The sequence below is a fragment of the Zosterops lateralis genome (genome assembly GCF_965231275.1).
Source record: "Zosterops lateralis genome assembly, chromosome: 1".
Taxonomy (NCBI): Eukaryota; Metazoa; Chordata; class Aves; order Passeriformes; family Zosteropidae; genus Zosterops; species Zosterops lateralis.
This window is the reverse complement of record NC_139762.1, coordinates 66646087-66667049: the sequence shown is the minus strand read 5'-3', so window position 1 is coordinate 66667049 and position 20963 is coordinate 66646087. Positions and strand designations below refer to the sequence as shown.

The 20963-nt window shown below is 40.5% G+C and overlaps 1 protein-coding gene across 1 annotated transcript in view; it reads left to right on the top strand.

The window, feature by feature from the left end:
• Positions 1–20963, top strand: part of BMP6 (bone morphogenetic protein 6) — a gene marked incomplete at both ends in the record, with an annotated part of 86186 nt that overhangs the window by 38054 nt on the left and 27169 nt on the right. The gene's annotated exons all lie outside the window — the stretch shown is intronic.

Sequence of the window (20963 nt, the reverse complement as noted above, 5' to 3'; positions counted from 1 at the left end):
AGCTAGTAGGGACTGGGGGGGCTTTGCTCATAAAGGATAGCCAGTGAGCAAGTGGGATGGATGGCATTCAAAGATGGTCTCAAAGTAGTTTTGTATTCTTTCTGTCAGGGGCAGGAAGCAGACCTTCTCTGTCAGTAAAATTTTATTGAAGAAAGGGCCTTGTTCCAACTGGTGACAGGGCCAGCATCATCCCTCAAGTAATTGTAACCACCACAAAAGGGATTTTGTGTCAAAGGAGCCTGACCTGATTCATCAGGTGGGTGAGGGGCTCCTTTAATTGGTCTGAAATTATGATTTTGATGATAGACATGGAGAGCAATGAAGTTAGGCTTGGCTAATTGCGGGCTTTCTGAGCAGCAATTAACATGTCAGAAATGTAGTTATGCTTGAGGGAAATGCTGATACTTTCCTTGCCTCCTATTTAAAAAAACAACAAACCAACAAAAACAACAAACGAACAAAAAAAAAAAAACAACAACAAAACCACAAATGGAAGTCTCCTGTAAACTAATGCAAACAATCTGGTAATGCTTGAGAACCTGTATGTCAGTGGCATGACCCGATGGCTGTAAAGTGGGCTGCTAGCAGCTCTAGCTTTGCTCTCACTGAAAGCAGAGAGGATCACGCTGTGTGTATGAGCCCTGTTAATGCCCCTGGCAGCTGTAAGAATTGCCAAGTCTATAAAAGCAGCTTATCTCCTGAGGAGGAGAGCCCCCTCACCAACCCCCTCCAAAATTAGACAGATTAACTTCCTAAGAAATGGAGAGTCATTCCGCCCCAAACCTATGCTGCTCATTCAGGCTAATCTCTGGAGGGCTGAAAGGCCTCTTGTCTGTGATTGGAATCATATGATAAAGCCTTGCTTGCTTTCTCTTTTATTGTGCCAAAAAGTTTTTCTTGCTTTTGATCTAGCTGAGAGCTGAAGTGGCTTTTAGTCTGTTTATGTGTCATGTGGAGCATTTTGAGACAAGTATTTTGGGTCTTGTCTCTGGGTTTCTGGCATGGTATGTCCTTATACCCCATGTGGTGCTCTCCTCAGGCATCAGCAGTACCTTTCCCTTCCTCGTGATAGTTAAGAGCGCCTCCCAGGGAGCTTTTCCACTGACACAGTGAGGCAGAATGCAGACTGAACAGGGGTAAAGTTATCTCCATTTGCAGACTACGTTCTGTAGGATGAGAAGGAGAGAATGCTACAAGAAATTGTGATCTCTCCTGTGTCCTGGCCCCACACTGGGGAGTGACACTTGTGTCTTCTGCTGTCCTCAGGCACGACCTGTAAATATCCTGTTAGTAAACACTGAATTGCACTAGCTGCATAGTAATCAGGAAATGTAATGAATTATCTTTGCCCCACTCTTCTCTGTGATCTCCTAATCCTTGCCTGACGAGCACCAAGTTTACTTCTGAAGAGGTCTAACTTTGGCATAGATGTGTGAAGGCTATAAATGTGAGGTTTTTTCCCAAAAAAAGACTAACTTTCCACTTTATTAAATGCTTGAGAGTCTTTTACATCAAAAATCTGTTACAGATTTTTTCCTAAGAACAAGCACTCTTTCCTCCTCCCACACACACAAAAAAAAGTCCCAAGGAAAAAAGAAATCTTTCCAATGTTCAATACATCAGGGTTGTAAAAAGGCAACAAGCCCTGAGTGCCTAGGTGACTTCTATGCTGCCCAGGAGTGGATCCTCATTGCTCTGTAGAGCTATAGCACATAGGCTTTGCTTGGGCATGCTAAGATTACATTTTGGAAGGGCAGGAGGACTTTCTCCACACTGTGTTTTCAGATGATGATGCCAAGGTGTTCCCCATGCTGCTGCAGCTGTGGGTGTCTATTGCAATCTTCCCCTCTTGGGATGAAGAGCTGAGCTAGGAGGTTTATGGCAGAGCCAGTGTGCTAATGCTTGGCTGGTGCTGGGGGAAGCGGAGGGACTGGTGGTGATGTGGGCTACACACTCCCCCCTACGGCTGCTTGCTCTGTGCTTTCCCAGGGTGCAGTAGATTGGTACCACTCCTGCTTTATTCGTTACCAGCTGGGATTGAGGGTCCTGGGAAACATTTGTCCGTGAAAGCCCTGAAAGGAGCAAGAAGAACGAAATAGCAGGACATGTGGTTAGTTGAGCACTTAATAATTTGGGAACATCAAGGCAGACTCCCAGGCTTTCTTCTGATAAGATGAAACACTCTAAACTGTGTCAAAAATGAGGCTTCCAAAAACATCTGAATTTGGATCATGGGTCAGACTGTAGCTCCTTTCTGATCTTGTGTAAGTCATATAATTTCCCCTGAGAAACATAAGGGACCTTGCCATTTGAACCTCTGGTTCTTGGCTTGTCCCTCTTCTGGCTTTCCTGTTCAACTCCTGGAAGCCATTCCTGTTTGCTGTCAAGAGTGGGGAACTCACTGCTCCCTTTTCTCTTTGCAGAACAATGGGAAAAGAGTCATTTATTCATCTGGAAGCTGATTTCTGTCATAACAAAGTTTCTGCCTTTCTCATTTTTTTGGTCTGTCTTGCTGGTCTAAAGGAATGACAATTAAAATCCTGCCTAGTCAATATCACGTGAGGAATGGAACACTTTGGAGTAATGGAGGTAGTAATGATATTGTTTTCCTGAACCCTGGAGGCATGTGATGTTTTGGACAGGAGAGCCTCTTATCACTGAGCATCCTGAAACTCCTCTCTATATCAGGAGAAGAGCAGAGCATCTGCCTTGCTCACTTCATTTGAAAGAAACAATACTTTTTGCACACAGTTTGTACTGTGCTGCATGCACATATTTGTACCATTCAAAAGCATTTTTTTAAAAAAAACCTTTGTTGTTTCCCATTAATTGATCAGAAATATGGTAACCAGCATCACTTCAACTGTGCTTTACTTTCTCCATCACTTCTGTAAAGGCCGGCACGGATGCTTTGGTGACTGTGTTAATGGAAACTGTCACTGAGGGCTTGCCTTTATTTTTTTCTTTCTGTAATGATTAAAGCAACTTGATGTTTCTTAAACCATCTGTGATAATTAGTGTCCTATTGTTTTCCTGCTTTGCAAGAAGGAAGGGAGAAATATATATTTTCCTGTACAACATACTGGCCTCTGTCAGATGTTGTCTCACTTAGCCTTGCGAGCTGGACTACCACAAATGAGCTCATTGTAAACGTCTAACAATGTGTATAGTTCATGCCTCATGTTTTTTGAATTATGAAATCATATACTGATATACAGGTATGAGAAGGGCTCTGGATCCATTCAGCACAGGTGAGATTGTTATCTAGGCAGTAATTAGCTTGAATAGGAGACTGGACTTAACTGTTTCCCTGTGATAACTTTACAGAGTTCAGGCATTGAGATGCTGATGTTGGGTTTTTTTTGCAATTACCCAGGTTGCTTTTCTTCTCACAGCTTATCTCTGTTTTAAATGGTTCAAAATAGATGGCATTTTAATTGTACAGATGTATCAGATACGCTGGAATGAAACCAGATCTTTCCAAGTGAGGGTCATGCTGAAGTTTTCATGTAATAAGAATGTCTATGAATCAATTACTTGGGACTTCATTATAATGAAAGAAAACAAACATGGCATCAGCAGTGGGTTTAGCAGCTTTTGTTTCAAAAAGGAACTTGCAGAACCATTTAAGGCAAAATAGAATCCCAGAGAGAAGCATCAAAGGGTTCAAATGAGAGCATAAAATACTGTACAATGAAAAATGTCACAAGAGCTTCAATGCCTTAGATATGTATGTGAAAAATTTCAGACTGAGCCTTCCCACACTATAGGAGGTCATCAAGTAAAGCAGAGCTAGCTCTGTTTATCTCCAGTTGAAGCGACACATGACTTCATTTGGGTTTTAGTCTCATTACTGCTGAAGTGTGAAGTGTCAGGTTAAAAAGACTACACGCTTTTCACCCCTAGGGATTGCTCTGTTTTAATGGGTCAGGTCAACACTATGGCTCCAAACATTTCAAACGATTAATGTTTAATACATTTTAAACTGAAGTCCTTGAGAATGTAAAATTAACCCTGTGGATGTCTGTGTTTGGGACTTCTTCATATTCAACTGTTTCAAGGAATATAGTGTGCTATTATTGCTGGCAATGGAGGGCTGAAACAAAACCAGAAGATCTTTTTCTCAAGCCCTGTTGTTCTTCACAAAGTGGTCCTGGCACTCTGTGTTCTCTTGCATCCTCAAAGATTGCCAGGATGAATTAAGTTACACAAACATGTTAGTCTTGGGCTATGAGAGGAGAGCAAGTGTCCAACCTAAGTCAAGCAAAAAAGTGCTGTTACTTTTCAATCAGGAGCTTCCCATTTCTGGCTTTACCTTCTACATTCCTCCTGTCATATACTGAAACTGAAAAAAACACCTCAATCAAATAAAACCAAACCTGACAAAACTGAAAAAACCCAGGAAAAACCCAAGAAAAAACACCCAAACCAAACAAAACCAAAGCCCTCAAAAGCCCTTACCCAGAGGGGTGAAGGTTGCAGTTTCTGTTGCCATTTTAGTGGCAAAAAATAGGAGACAGAGTGCCCTCCTAATGCCCACAGTTTAAAAGCCTACCATGACCTTTTCCAACATACCACACAATATCTCTGGCATCCTTTGGCATTGTAACTGTAGTGGTAGGTGTCTAAAACGAGTAACTAAAAGAAATTGGTGTCTTCTTGTATCTGGTAAGGAATATCACTTTTGTGGTGGTTTATCATTCCTTGTTAAGTCTAAATAATTCAGGAAACACTGGCTAAGAAACTGCTTAATATATTGCCTTTTTTGGAGTGGCATGTGGACAATTTGCCTTAGTCATAATTTTAAAGGAATGCAATAGTCTCTACAGTATAAAATCTTAAGAGGAACACATTTCTATGGTGGTAACATTCTTCATTCAGACCTTTTTTTTAACCTAGACTACTGGCACATTTATTTCAGAAAGGCATAGATTAAGTCAGTGTTGAGTTTGTGGCTGTGTAAAACAGTGGGAAGATGAGTTAAATTCGTGTATATTGCTTTGTGGCTTACTTTTTATAGGAGTTAGTAAAAGGAAGCACAATTAATTAAATGTTTCAAAACTTAAGATCAATGTTGTTCTTCTAGGTGTATCATCTCTTAAAGTCCTCTCACAGCTTTTGTTGTTGAATGTCAGAAGAAATATTCTGATCAGCAAGGCCTAATGGAGGGATGTTTCTAAAACAGGATTATGAATCTTGTAAATCTTTCTTTAGGAGCCTTTTTCACTGTCTTGAACATTAAGCCAATGTGTCACAATCTGTTACTCTGGACTCAGTGGAACAAATAGCTCAGTTGAGATCCTTTTTTTTTTTAATTGGACATTTGTTCTTAGGAAACAGAAAGGCTTAGAAAGATGTTGATATTTCCCCCTCACCACCAACACTGGAGTTGCCTATTTTGATTTAGATTGAGAGGCAGGGAAAATTGGACAATTGGCTGAACCACAGTAACCAGCATCAACCAATTCTCATTATTTCTGATGCTTCCTTAAACTTCTGGAATCTTGAGACTGTAGGGAAAGCATAGAGTCTTCTTTTTATTTTATTTTATTTTTTTTAGTTTGAAAACCACATATAATCTGGCAAAAATTCCAGTGCTTTCAAGCAATGACAGGATACACTCTCATCTTTGATCCATATATTGGGAAGGGCCTTCCCCCCTACCCCATCCCTACCCTCCTCCTCTTTGCAGTTTAACTTGGACTGTCAGAAGTGGTTTCAGTGTATAATCCTTTGCAGACAGAAATCGATCTACGTCCCTACAAGAGCTTATTTGGCTGGCAATCCCCAAAAAATCAAGCTCGTGGTCCTGGTGTTTGCATCCCAGCTTACCTTGCTGTGAGATGAAGCACTGTCCCAAGGAAAAGTGGAAGAGCAGCTCTCAAGCTGGGAAAAGAATGCACATTGTGGATGTTCCTTTTGTCTTTGTGGTTGGGTACAGGCAGAAAAGGATGGAAATGTGGTTCAGAAATCAAATGCAGACAACCTCTGTTCTCCTTGGAGGACTGTGCAGAAAGTGTGTGTGTGCAGAAGACATTGCTGACCACTGACCACATCCCACTCACCACCCATTAGGGATTTTCAGAGTCCACAAGCAAGCCAATGGCAAGAGATTTGTATATTTTTCCTTTTTTTCTCTCTCTCTTTTTTTTTTTTTTTTTTTTTTTTTTTTTTTTTTTTTTTTTTTTTTTTATGAGGGGTAGTTTATTGTGAGTATCTCTTCTAAGCTTTTGCAGCTGGCAAGTTGAGTTTATAGCTAAACTTGAGGCTTTATCTGGGCTGGGAAAGGGTGGGAAAGGTTCCAGAGACAAAGAATGGGGAGTTTATTCTGGGCATTTGCAAGTTCTTCCTGGGGATTTAAACTATTTGTAGATCTAAACCTCAGATTCAGCTGCCCTATGGAAAGGGATTTGTCTTCTCTGTTTTCACTTTATCCTCAGCATTTTGAGTACAGTAGCATAAAGCTTTGAAAATACTGGACTGAATAGTCTCAGTCTTAAAAGGCTTTAATTCGAAGTGTGGTTGGCTAAGTCTAGACAAGTGTCTTAACCCTGTTTGACTCCAACAGGTCATATGTTTCTAACTCACTTAAAACTTGCATTTAGAAGTTAAGCTCTACCCTCCTGGGATCTGGGTCGGTGCTTCCAGCCCATGTCCTGGCACTCCAGCATGCCAGAGGCTTGTTGCACTGAGTTTGCAGAGCACTGGCACCTCCCAATCACCCCAAGCTTGCATGAACACTGGTGTGGGCAGTCACACTTCTGTAAACAGACTCTAGCATCAGTCCTCTCATTATATAAAAGAGGCTAAAATTCACATTTTTGCACTCGGAGGCTTTTTTCAGCTTTATAAATTCTATTTCATGTGCTTTCCAGCTTGGTTTGTGTATATCACAAAAGCCTTTTCCCCCTTGTCTGATTAATCAGAGCTAAATCTAACATGGAGAAGAAGTTCATATTTCCAAAATTCTTATTCCCTTGATGAACCTCTGTGCTTGGTCAGAAAAAGCCAGGTCCTTGCCACTGCTCTCCCGGTGAATGTGCTGGAGGTGACAAGGGAACCAAGAACTTGTTTCCCTCTCTGACTTTTCAGGTGCTTGAGGGAGAAGCACACATCATCTCCTCTTGGTGTGTCTCTAGTGGTCTCTGACAATGCAGTATGCAAACATCCTGGACCATGTAGCCAGAAGGAAGGGAGGATTTCACCTGATGTAAACTGAGTTTTCAAGAAATTGTCCTAATCTCTTATTTGAGAGGTAAGAGGGGGTGTATGTGCTACAGAGATGCTTCTCCCTTCCTGCTGGGAGGCAAGTGTCTGCTGCTTGAGTTCATGTAGCACGTTGTGTCAGCTGGATACAAAGCCATGGCCCTCCCTAGATAATAATTGGGAGTATAGAGGACCTGAGACCTTCATGATGTGGGTGCAAACTCGACAGACAAGAAAATAATGAATTTGAACATCCTCACCCAAGTGAAGGCAAGCATTTACCCCGTCCCACTACTGTTAGTTTAGTGAGTCTGTATGCGACAGAAGGGGGTCACACACTTGACTGGAAGCAGCTCAGTTGGAGGGTGGAAATCCCACATGCCCACAGCGTTTCCTGAGTCATGGCAAAGGTGCAGCCAATGGGAAGGAGAAAGAAACATAAGAGCTGCAGCTCATTTGTGATTATGCTATTACACATGCTGATCAAACAAGAGGGGGAGTTTCATTCCTTTATTAATGTACCTACACTGGTAACTTGGCAATACCATCTGTCTCAGAGCTCTTTCCCAGATATAAAACACAGTTACATCTACAGTTAAAATTAGGAAATGGCCTGAAAGCATATTTTCTTTACACTATAACATTTGTAACCTGGATAAAAGTTTAGCAAGTGCCTGCATATATACTAAATGAGCAGTGGAGAATAGATTTTTAAGAGTTAAAATAGCTATTGAACAAAGCAGAATAGGCAGTACTTGATCATGTATTTTCTAGTCTTTCTGAATGTCTGCTCCTGTACCTTGTGATGTGGATGCTATTTTCTGCAAATGCGAACTTTTGTTACAGTTCCCTGCTATCTATAGGAATGCAAAATGAACTCTAAATATATGGAAACTTTCTATTACCTACCTAGACCAAAAAGCAGATGTTAGTCTTGAGTTGGTGGAGGTGAACAGCCAAATAAAGTTCAGCCAATTTTATTGGGAAATGAGGAAAATCAAGTGGAATATTTTCCACCATTAAATTGCCTTGCTTCTCCATCATGCTACTGGTATTAAAAATATAGATTTGCTATGGGTGCCAGCAAAATATTTCATCTTGTAGAAAGAAGAGCATTGTGAGGGAAGCTGCAAAATAATTTATGTTCTGGTTTTTCAAGGTCTTTCCAAGGTCCTTATTGGGGGGGGAAAAAAGCAAAAAAGCAAAGTGCAGTTGGTAAAATAACTTGGAGAGAGGTTTTTTTTGTGGGAAGTGGTTTTCACAAGACTCTTAACAACGGCTTTAGAATGGAAAGGGGTTTTCCTGCGAGTCTTTACCTACACATTGCAGTTTTGTGAAAAGGCTGTTCCATCACTTAAATAACTTGTCCTAAAGAGCTTTTAATTGGGGCACCTTTTTAATTACAGTGCTTCAAATAACTCAAGAGTGTCAGGCATGCTTATGGTTGAGCTTTCTTGCTCAAACCAGAAGGGGCAAGACCTTCTGTGTTTCTGAAAATTATTTCAGTTCAGCTGAGTTCTTTGTGAATTACCAGGAATGGCTTAAGTGTACTTTTGGATTCTACCTGATAAAGCAGCAACTTTTCATGAAACCGGGTCAGGTTTCTCTGACCTCTTTCTCTTAGCTTGCTCTCTCCTCTATTGAGGTGAAATTAGGCCATTTGTATATTTTCATCTAATGATTTCTGTTTTCTTACAAGATGACTTGTAAGTTTCTTACAAACTTACTTCTGTTTTCTTACAAGCTGGAGTTCTTATGTACTGTTAGCATTAAACCTTTTGCTTCAAAAAAATATAATTTCAGTGGTTTTGGTTCACTTTGGGATGTTTTGGTTCCTGTCTGACATTAAAGAGCATCCATTTGGAAGTGTTGGGGTTTTGGAAATGGAAGCTCCATTTCTAGCCCTATCATAAATCCAGGATCCCAAGACCACTGGGTGTGTTCCTGTGACATTCATCTTTTAATGCTTCCCTGTAAGGCATCTGAACTGTAATGGAATCCATAAAGTTAGTAAAGTATTTAAAATTGGAATATAAATAAGAAATATTTGCTCCTCATTCAGTAACATTACCTGTTGAAGCTCTGTTTTCCAGTTATGTGGGATTCTAGCAAGACCATAAGTTTCCTAGCAAAAGTTGCTGCATTCAAAAGAGGTTCTGAGGGGCAGTTTCTTGCTGTTGCTTAATGCATGAACCTTTCATATTTGAACTCGTAAGCTGTATCTCCTTGGACAAGGAAGGAAAGTTAGGGAGAGAAAAAATATTTGTTGTATTCTGAAAATGGCATATCAATCCAAAAGACTTTTGATTCTGCCCATGCTGCTTATTTAAGAGTGTGCAGCCTTTCAGAAACTTTCAGTTTTAAGAAGAAAACTATTCCATGTCAGAAATTAAAACATTAAAACTGCATATAGAAGAAATGCAAGTCTTTGGAGAAGAATATAGTGAAAATACATCCCACAGCTTTATCTGAGCCATACAGAAATACAGATTTAGTCTCTACTGATGTTTTGCATACAGGACATCATGAATATGGAGCACAGAATGTTAACTTGAGCATTGGCTATTTGTATCTAACAGCAAGTTGTAAGTGTTAAGGCATTGAACTATTTAATTCATGTTTCTCTTTATTTAAAAATAGCAATTTTTTTTTTTTTTTTAACTCAAAGTGAATCAGCATGAACTTGATTCTACACTTACATATGTACTAGTTGGGGAAATTTATCAGTGCACATTTTGCTGTTATCAATGAAACCAAAACTAAAAACCTTAACAAATCCACCTAATCTTGCATTTATTTATGGATAGACTAGATCATATTTCTTCCTTCCATCCATTCTGAAAGCAGAATTCACATTTGACTCTCTCTTCAAACCCTTTGAATCTCACTTTCTTCTGTGTGCAGAGTACACTTGACTCCTTTTTCAAAAACTAAATAGTCCTACTGCTTCAGATACCTGACCCAAGACCTTGATGCTTGTGTTTTGTAATGCCACAGTACCCAAACAGGACTGGTCTGTGGTTCGCTGAGCCCAATCAAACATTTGGGTGTAGCAAATCACAGGGGGTAATAACCTTATCTCAGGTCAGTCAAGCTGTCAGTTATCAGACCATTGCCCATGCCCAGAGCTGTTTTAGGTGAGATGCAGCTTGGGTAGGTCTTATTACAAACAATGCACTGGATGTAGGGCAGACATCCCAGCTGCTGCTCTGCTGAAGAAACAACAGAAAGGCAATGGCACAGGAAAGAAACTTTTCATTAAACTGAGCTAAACATATGAGGCTGAAAAAGGTACTCAAAAAGGTTTGTATAGTTTTTGCTGTTGTTGAGTGTCAGCTTTTTTTTGTATATTGAATAAAATCTTGTCTTTGAAAAATATTTCTTCCCACAAAAAAAACCCACTATATTGTGCTTTTTTGTTTGTTTTTTTTTTGTTTTCCCTAGTAGAAAAAAAAGTGTTTCAGATTCCAAAATATTAAGAGCATAATTATGAGAAAAGCATTTCTTATGGAAATACTTATTAGAAAATATTTTGTCATTGCCAGGATTTTTTTTAGGTCCCCAGCCTTATCTCAGTGCCTACAATAGAAGCTGAGAGCTCTGTTTCACCCAACCTCTTTCTGGCTCAGCCTAAAGCAGAGTTGCTCAAGCTATTGATATTTTCCACATGGTAAAGGCAGAAACCTTTCTCTTCATCCCATAGAAAAGATTTTCTAATACTAGATGGAAAGACTTTCTAAAACTTTGAATGTATACTATCCCCAGTAAGATAAACCTTCTATCTAAAATATTTTCCATCTCAGATTTTCCTCTGATGGAAAGATATTGAGTGATTCTTTCCATGCATTTGAGTACCAGGGTGAAAAATAATGTTGCTACAAGCTCTTCAGGATCTTGGAATACAAAGGCGATATTATTCAGGTTAGAGTTGGGGTTTTTTTATAATGTCTTCAGATGAAAAGTGTGGGTCAGAAAGAATCTGGAAGGTTACATACATCAACACCTCACCAAGACATCAAGCATGTGGAATTCAATATTGCAGTGATTATGCTTGAAAGAATGCTTGAAAGAATTCTCCTTGGCTACCCAAACAAGTGCACATATATCAGGTAGTCACAGGTCTTCAGAAAACAAACAAAAAAGTCCACCAAATAATCCCTTCTTGAGCTGGCCTATTTCCTGTAATTTTCTAACTAGCACAAAGTAGCCAAATTCTGTGGTCTAGACTGATTTGTTCTGCAATTTTTTTTTTTTCATAGGGATTTACAAACCACAGAGAGTTGGAATGGATCAGAATAAATATTTGCTCATGCACCCACTGATTAGAGCTTTCAAAGTCCCCAATCTTGTTACAACACACGTGAGCATTAGCATTCATATAGTTTAGGTAAATATAAGGGGGTTTCTCTCTACCCCTTCTCCCCTGCTCAATTTCTGTTTCATGGAGACAACACTTTAAATGTGATGCATTTTTCTTTTGGTATCCCTCAGTGTTTTCTGCCTGGCAATTTTCTAAGACTGTTACTGTACTAGAGAGTACATTTTTTACAATCCTTTTTATCCGCCTCCCTTAATATCAAGCATATTATTACTCATCTTGGAGGACTTCACTGCTGTTTCTGAGTTGGAGATTTCTCCAAGTATGATAGCAGCTGCAGCTAATAACATCAATTATACAACACTGAGATTCCTGTTCTCCTATTTTGACTGGAGGAAGTTCTTCACTAGGATATGCCATATAATTAATTGCCTTTTTCTCTGCATGCAAACATTAGAAAAGTTTTAGTCTTGCTGTGTCTATGAGAGAATAGCTGTAAAAAGATTCACTTGCTGAAGCCACAAGCCCACTTGTTATGGTGGCTTGGTGTGCAGGGGTGAAAAAGATTTAGTAAATTTGCATTAAAAAGGTCTGGTGTTTTTCAACTCTCCCCACTGTCTATACATTTGTAAAAAGAGTGCTTTGATGTGCTAACCTGATCCAAACTTTCTTATGATTGATGGTTTTCTTATTAATACACAAATAAAAAAATGAGTAGGTATGGCAGCTGTCTCCATGGAGTCTTGTTAATACAGTCAGATATATAGCATTACCCTCCTGCTGTAACTTAAAAAAAAATATTTTAAAGGACTTAAGGAAAAATAAAGCAATTTTTTTAACCAATGTGCCTAAAGTCATAAACTAAAATAAATAGCCACAAACTAAATCATAAACTGAGTCATAAACTAAAATGTGTCTGGGTAATCTAGTTGTTGACAACGTTAAAAACACTTCAGGCACAACAAAAGATGAAAGATGTATTTTAAGAAGAAATTTGTTGTAGGTATTTATTTAAATTATTTTCATTCTATATATTTAAGTATACACAAATTTGAAAGAGTTTTGATGTTTTTCTTCAGGGATGGCATGCGACCAGTCAAGGCAAGAGAGGAGGGCATTACTAAGGGAGAAGAGCGGAAAAATAAAATCAGTGATGACAAAGCTGGATTGGGTGGGGCAGAGACATGCTGGGATAGCCAAACAGCCAGGACATGATTGCAAGGAGTGAAGATATAGAAGCCAAATGTCTGAAAATTAATTTGTGGGCAAGTGGTTCTGCTGAAAATTTTAACACGTTCTCTTTTTTTATCTTTTTAAATTCTGTCTCCAGGAACCTTATAACTTACAAAAAAGGGGCAAGATAAACTTGATAAAAGAAAGCCAGAAACATCAACATACTGGGTTGTTTTATAAACCAGTGAAGCTTATGAATTTCCTATTTGTTAACCTGAGACCTTTTGGAGTCAATTTATGTGCTATTACTTTGAGAACATTCGTAGATAACTTTTGATTTTTAAATGCCTAGAAACTAAGGATTGCTTTGGGTATTTGGTGAAAGTGAAAGGGGTGGGGAGAAAGGAGAGAAAAAAAATAAAAGTAGTACTTGGCAGAGTCTGTCCCTTTTCCTGATGGATGTTTTTCAGGTGAACTACCCAGTTATGCTACTGTATGTCAGCCAGGCCAACTATGTGGAACTAAGGATTATTCCACAAATCCTCTTTTAATAGTTCTTTTAATGGTGCTTTTCCTCAAGTCTTACTTTTTCCCTAGGATTTCCTACCCTGACTGGGAGTCTCCCATCATTCCCAAAGCCTTGCGTCTCCCTGGCTTTCACCCGGGCTGGGTACTGTGCTCTGCAGCCGGGAATAGGAGCTGTGTCCCCCGCAGGCCCGGTGTGGGGCTGCTGCCACTGATGGCTTTATCAGATGGACAGAGACATTCCAAGTATGCTTCTGGTCACTGTGGGATATGGGAATATAAAAAATAATGAAAAAGGAAGGCTTAGACTGAAGCTGTTAGTCAAACTGGGTGTTTTTGTCAAGGCTTTTTTTTTTTTTCCTTAATTTTTTTCTTAATGAGTGAAATTCTTTACTCCTAAGCAGGTTATTAAAGCTGTGTGATGCCATTTTCTTTTCTTTTTAAAGCTGCGTTTTGAGCAGCTGAAAGCTGCAGGTTAGGTAAAACTATTAATGACCATTTTTTGACCTCTGCTCCAACCGCCCACAGCGGCTGCAAATTTTTAAATGTCTGACGGCTGCTTGGCTCTCTGCAGCATCATTATGTTGGTTGACAGCAGATGAGGTTTCAGAGGTAAAAAAGTCACTTCCTAAATTGCACCCTGCTGGTATGGCCAGTAGGCAGATTAAAAAATGGGAGTTCAGTGACATGGTAGGGCAGAAGAACTTGGTTTTTTATGAGCAAGGCATGCCATGAGTTCCCTCTGGTTCTCTCTGGCTGCGTGCATGGTGGGGGCAAATGGTGACACAGGGCTAGAGTGGGGAGAGTACTTTGCAAGATGTTATTGCCTCAGAAAGAGGAACACTTACCTCACATTGCTGTAAGGGCTGTAAAATATTATGGAATTTCTGGTGGGGTTTTTTTTCAGTTTTCATGGTTGCTGCTCTTGAGCATTTCCCAGATGTGTTAGGGCTGCACAGTGAGTGGCTTCACAGCCCTTCTGCTTTTCCTAGAGAAGGTTGTGTAAGTGGTGAAACTTTCTGTAGCCTTCTTCCATCCTTCTTTGCCCATCCTTCTCTCTTTGCCAGCCTCTTGGGCCTGAAAGTCTTCCCTGAACCTTCAGGGAACCTGTCAGGATGACCAGGACAGAAGGATAGGGAGGAAGAAGTGATAAATAAGAAGGGTGGCAAAAGAAATAGTGGGTTTAGCAAAGGTGCTCTGATATTCCTGTGTAGATCAATGTCTTCCAAGGCACTGTTTTTTCCAGTTAGCACAAGGAGTGTGCTAAGGCCATGGTGGTGTTCAACCCCAGCAGTGGTTGAGAATCTCCCATCCCAGTGACATGTTGGAACCCCTTCCTCTGGATCAGTGTGCCAAGCCAGCACATAGTGAATGGATGCACTGAGGGCAGGCTCACTTACAGACAGTGTGTTGGACAAAAATACATAGCCAGGAGTAATAGCCTTTAAAACACTTCATTGTTTCATCAGGCACTTCACGCATTTGCTCTCCTCAGTCTTCAGAGCTGTAGCATCTTCTTGCCTTGACTGTCATAAAGAGTGTTTGCTTTGTAGGCATGTTAAAGGTTGGGAACTTGTGAGGTCTCCAGACCATGATTTTACTCTTTTTATCCCTGCAGCCACTTCCTCCTCTTCTTAGGGGTAGTGCTTCCTCCTTTCCTGTATCTTCTGTTCTCTGACTCATGCCAAGCCTGGTGTCCTTCATGCTGTCCCACAGAGTGTCCTGCCTGTTTCCCAAAGCTCGTGTTCTTTGGTGGTCTTTCGGCTTAATTCAGTCATTTGAAATTGGAGCCCTCTGTAAAACACTAAATACTGGACAATAAGTGAGGCAACAGCATTTCATTGTATCAGCTGGATTCACAAGTCATGTCAGCAATGGCAATGCCCTTACTGGTGATGTAGGTCTCCAGGACAGCCTGACAACCTGTGGAGCAGGGTTGAATTCTTCTGTGGGTCTGAGTCTTGAGTGCTGGATTAAACTTTTCCAAAAGTTTATAAAACCTTAAGTGCTCCAGACAGTATTTTTATGGGGAGTGATTGCATTTTGCTCAGGAGATATCTTTCTCAGCTGGGCCATTAAATGAAAAGCTGAAACCTGCCTGTGATGCCAAGAGATGAGTGCTCAACAAAATGAAAGCATGCAACTTAAATTGCAAACATTCATCTGTTGCCTGCTTTCCTACTTGCTGCCAGTTGATTCACAATCATACCAATAAACATAAAACCTGACCTGCAAGAAAAGCAGAGAGGGTAATGCCCAAAAATGAAAAAAACTTCCTCACTTTGCACAACTTGCATTTTGAAATTTAGCTCCAACTTGCAAGTGAATTGGTTTGTCCTGCCTTAAATTCCTGCAGACGGACAGTTGATTTTGAGACACGGTGTGAGATGACTATGCCATTTAAAAAAATTCTGAAAATATTTCCAGACCCAGTTGATGCACCCAGGGCAGCTGTGCTTCCAGGGAGCTGCGTGCCAGTGGCCGTGCCAGCAGGAAATGCAGCGTGACCTGTGGCAAACCTGGAGGGTGGGAAACACTGAGAGAAAATTTCTACGGGTGGCTCTGAGTGTCCCAGGCAGTTACTGGGTGGGTATGGACACAGGAGCCACATAAGCCGAGGAAGCAAGCAGGAGCAGTAGGAGAATTGTGTTCCCATCATGTGCATAGCTGCAAAGCACTTCCGATCGTGTCTCTGTGCTGATGGGCTGACAGCATTGCCTTCCCCCCTCCTACAAGCTGGCTCTGCACACATGAAGCCTGGCTGTGAAATAGAAATGCTCTTTGGAAAGCATAATATTATTTTAATCATAAGTTATTTGGAAACGCAATACAGAAATAGCTTCACATCACTTCTTCCAGAGGGGTGTTTTTGCAGTCAGGGTCTTTATCAGCTTCTCAGTGGGAACTGAATTAATATTGCCACAAAAATGCAAACAGTAGTGCCTTTGATAAAGCAATTTGGCATCCCTTAAGCAAAAAGATGTTTTGTTTTCCTAAGATACAGCACTGTTTGCAGTGCAGGGACCTGCCGTATGTGCCAGCATATGGAAAGAAAGTACCGGTTTTGTTACCATTTGTGTGGAGAAGGGACCAAGGAGGCGGCTGTGGAAGCAATTGCAAAGCAATCTCTGTTATTGCAAGGGGGGCAGACAGGAAGCCCAAAAATGAGTGTTGGTGGCAGAGGTGCTGGTGGCCTGCAGTCAGCCTCCTGGCTTAGCTGCCCCCAAGCATTTTGTCAAGAGCTCTCCTTCTCCTCAGTTTTGCTTTAACTTTTCCCATTGTGTGCTAGAGCAAGGCTGGTCCCCACTGCTGCCTCTTCCCATTGCAGAGTGGAAAAACTTTACTGGCTATACAGTAGGGATCTTTGTGAAAATGCCTTTTTAGTACGTTCTGGTGTCCCATGGGTATTATGTATTTGATTAGGGCATTATTTTGATTTTTAGACTGCCTTTGGTTCAAGAATACTGAAAGGAAGCTGTTGTTGCAACTATTTTAATCTGATTTTACAAGCCGATTCCAGCTTGATTCCCAGCACAAAGAAACAAAGAAGAGTTCAGTTGCATTTTTCATCCAAAAGTAAAAACCCCTCCTCCTTTGAAGCTCTTCTGTAGAGCGTTATGTTTAGAGAGCAATTTGCTATTGTTTAAATTTAATCTCCATAATTACATTGGGATTGGATTAATGATGGGTTATTTTCTGAGTCATTATTTTCTGGCACACACAGCTATTGAGCATAAAGCCAGGTCCTCATCGGCCGTAAGCTGGCATTGCTCCACCAAAGTCAGTGGAATAATTCCAGTCTATATTGTGTCAGCCCAGATGTGATATTAGAGCTGTTTTGAAGAAAGCATCCTTTTGGAGTTTGTTGGCCTTGAATCTTTGTATTATTGTAAAGGTGTCTAAGCATTAACTTAAAACTGCATTAAAACTGCACACAGCTGGTTGTTGTGTCTAACCCACCTCAGCAGCACCCAGAGGGATCAGCAAATGGTGCAATGCCAGACTGAACCATAGGTATCTTGACCTTTTTTTATGTTTAAAAACTGCCTTTTATCCCTGTGGATGTGGGACAAGTTCATCAGGGAGGTCCGGCAGACTTCTACATGCTCTTATTAATGAGAACACACCTTTTGTTTGTTTGGGATACTGTACTGAAAATCCAGGAGAGATGTCTGAGAAGCAGAGGGACTGCTTCTTTTTGGAATTAGTTATTTTTGCTCATTCTGCTTTTCAGAAATGACTGAAGGGCAGTGTGTGGGGGCGGGGGTGGAATTTGGGAAGATGTGGCACATAGAAGAGCAGGAGCAGTAGGCAGTGGACTTGATGTAGGTGATGAATCCCTCATCATGATTGAGGTGATAGAAAGAAACAGTCTTTTCTTGAGATATTCTGGGAGGCTGTGTAGAATTGCTGTGACCACAGAAGGTAGTTGAAGTTGCTGGGCTGAGACCAAAGTGGGAAGAAATCATCCTCCAACCTCTTGTGCATGTTGGGCAGGGAAGGATTTGCTTTTAGACCTTGTATTTTAATGTCTCATCTGAGTTTCTTCTCTTTTAAAGAATTGCCTTTCTCACCACCCATGAAGTGGCTTGTTAATAAATAGTTTTGAAAAGGGGAAGGTTTTTCATTCTTTTGGGTCTTTGCAGTAGGGAGAAAGGGGTCAGTCCTGTCCATAAGCAGTAGTGGATTTAGGATGTTGCTGCACTGGGATAGACCACTTATCTCTTTATCTTGGTGCCCAAGTGACAATGGCACACATTGATATATGTAAGTGTGAAAACCAGACAGCAGTGATCCTTTTCTGATGCATCCTCACTATTTCCAGGAGCCATCTGTTTTTGCTGCTGCTCTTGAACCTGCAGGTCCACCTAGAGCAATATAACCTCTGTTTCCTTGTTAAACAGCAGAAAATACCTGTAAAGCCTTCTAGTCTTCTCTCCTTCCTATTTGAAGATATTAAACTGGTACATTGTGTTCTTTGGATTGTACTCTGCAGTTTTTAAAACAGTGTTTAGGAAATGCTGCCTATTTTAGGAAGAAATGTCAGCTTTAATCTTAGACAGTAACAGTGCTTCTGCAGTTGTGATCGTCTGTCAGAGATGTGGGATTGTTTGGGAGAGGTGCTATCTTTTTTTAGATTGACCTAATGTCAATCTAAAAAATGTGAAAATATAGACAAACGTTCAGGCACATTGTGGACATCTCTTCAGAGTAAAAAGAAAGCACTGCAGACCCCATCCATGTAGTTCCACTGTGGAACAGAAGTCAAATTGTAAGACCCAAATGAAGACCAAGTCTTGCTCTGAAGCTGGACATCCCTCAGATTGGGTGTACAAACCCCCCCATTCTTACTCTGTTTTGCTTCAAAAGAAGGAACTAGCAACTGTGGACCAAGATCAAGGAGCGGGGATTTAAGCCTACATAAATTTTGTTCTGTGCAAGCTATTGTCAGCCAGTATTGAAGAAATTCTGGTGATGCCATTGTGAGTTCACAGCATAGATTAGTCACATAAGTACATGGTTCATTTATTAGAGGGGACTGTTGGAGCTTTAGTAATGGTTAAAGCATTTGAGGCCTAATACACTGCTTCATTGCTCCAGATGTGAAAAATGCTGTTGACTTAGAGTAGAAATTGGTGATGTCATATGGAGGAATTGCCTTTGTGCTGATCATGTAGATGTGGTGGTGAATCTCCTGTCAGCAATTCCAGTTTTCAGAGGTTTTCTCATTTTATTTGGGAGTGGGTCATGTGTGAAGGCTGAGAAGAAACAAATAGGAATGGCTTACATTTCTTCTCACCTGAATTCAGGAACACTTATGCAAAACTCACTTTTCATAAGCAGGTTATGAATCCTGGCTGCTTTTCCTAGAGCATGGTAGCTGTGGCCCTGCAAAACCAAGTCACCATTAAAGATCTTGATGTGCAAAGGATTTTTCAGTAGTTTCAGCTTCACTGGGATCAAGACAGATGCAGAATGGCCTGTCCTAAATAGTTCTATCTCATTAATTTGCAACCCCACTCCTTCTCTGTGCCCTCCAAGGAACCACATGGAAATCATAATTATTTATATAGGAAATTTATTTTAAAAAATTACTTCTAGGTGCTCTAGGATAGTATTTTTGGCTTTTTTACCTAGAGTTTGAACTGGAGACTTTCTTAAGCCAATATTTTAATTCTCACCTGAGCACTTGACCCAACACTTCTCTCAGCAGCTGAGAACTGGAGAAAATCTACACATATCATGATACATGGTACTGCTGTTCTAAGTGAAAATTGTGTTTCCTCAGGAAAGGCTCTTGACCTGTTATTTCTGCATACTGGTTTAATTTAGATCCAAAAAGAAATGCTTAAAATTCCAGTGCAGAAGGAGAATTTATTTCCATGACTGTCATTAGACTTATGTTTCCTTTGATCCAAGGTGTGTGCTACGAAGTCAAATGGAAGTAGGATGGTATAGTTACCAAAATAGATGTGTTAATTTCTCAATTATTTTTTTTTTCTGTGCAGCGTTTTTAAAGTAACAAGTATTGTAAGCAGAACGCTATTTTTAAACCAGGGACATTTTGTGCTGAAATTGGCTATTGCAACACTGGGTTAGAATTAGAATACACAAAATTCAAAACCACAGTAACCCTAATTTTGCCATTCTTGCCTTTTTAACTGCTCAACAATAGTGCTGTGTTTGTATACTATTTAAATATATTTATTAAGAGAAATGTAAAGAGCTACTGGCAGGCTTCTCTCTTAACTCTTTCTGCATGCTCTGCCAGTCTGCTCAGAAATGGGCTCTAGTGAAAACTCAGGGGTGAGTCCAATGTCCAGAGCTCACACCTTCCTTTGCATTGCAAGCAAAGGAGCAGCCACCAGCCAGGATGGGGGCAGACTTGCATGGGTGGGCATCCCTTTGGCTCATGATGGGCTAAAATCTGTTTGACAGCTCCTTTCCCAACTCACCCTGATATGTGCAGGCCTGGATTTGAAACTTCCAAGGATTTACTCCAGCAAAAGGATAGTAATGTATGATAGATAATGCAGTCTGATCATGAAGATGAATTTTATAGGCTATAGATCATGCCATGACCTTACAAACACTGTTTCTGCCTGCCTTGGTCCTCACATTCCAACCAGCACTCTGGGAAAAGTTTATGAGACCCCAACACCACTCAGGGCTTCTACCTTCCCACCTGCCCCAGCTGTGAGCTGCCAGATTTTCCCTGCAAGAGCTTTGCACAGTGGGGACATTCTTATGTCCATCTTCAGACGGAAATTAGCTTTGGATTTCACATCACCGGTCAAACTGACCCAAATGTATTCATGTGGAAAAAATAATAATGGGAAAGCAGCTTGAGAAATGATTTCTGCTTTTTGCTGTTGCCTTGCATTTTGGTGTGTGCTGTCTGTATTTTGAATACAAGCTCATATGATGCATTGTAATGCGATAGCAATCCAGACTGGGTAATCCTGGGAACCAGCAGCTTGAATTTTGCCTTTCCAAATTTTACTGTTCTAAATCTTGACTTCTTTGTTAAAAATGAAGAGTTTCCAGGGGGCAAAAAGCCCCCAGAGAAGGACTGTTGGCATTTTATATTTTTAAGCTGTCTTGCTGAATGAAAACAGTTGATTATTAGCTTGATGGGGTGACAATGAGTATATAGAACTTAAATATCTTGCCACTCCCACAAAGAAAAAAAAAGTCCACCCTCTATTGTATCATGGGAAGATACATAGCCAGAAAAACT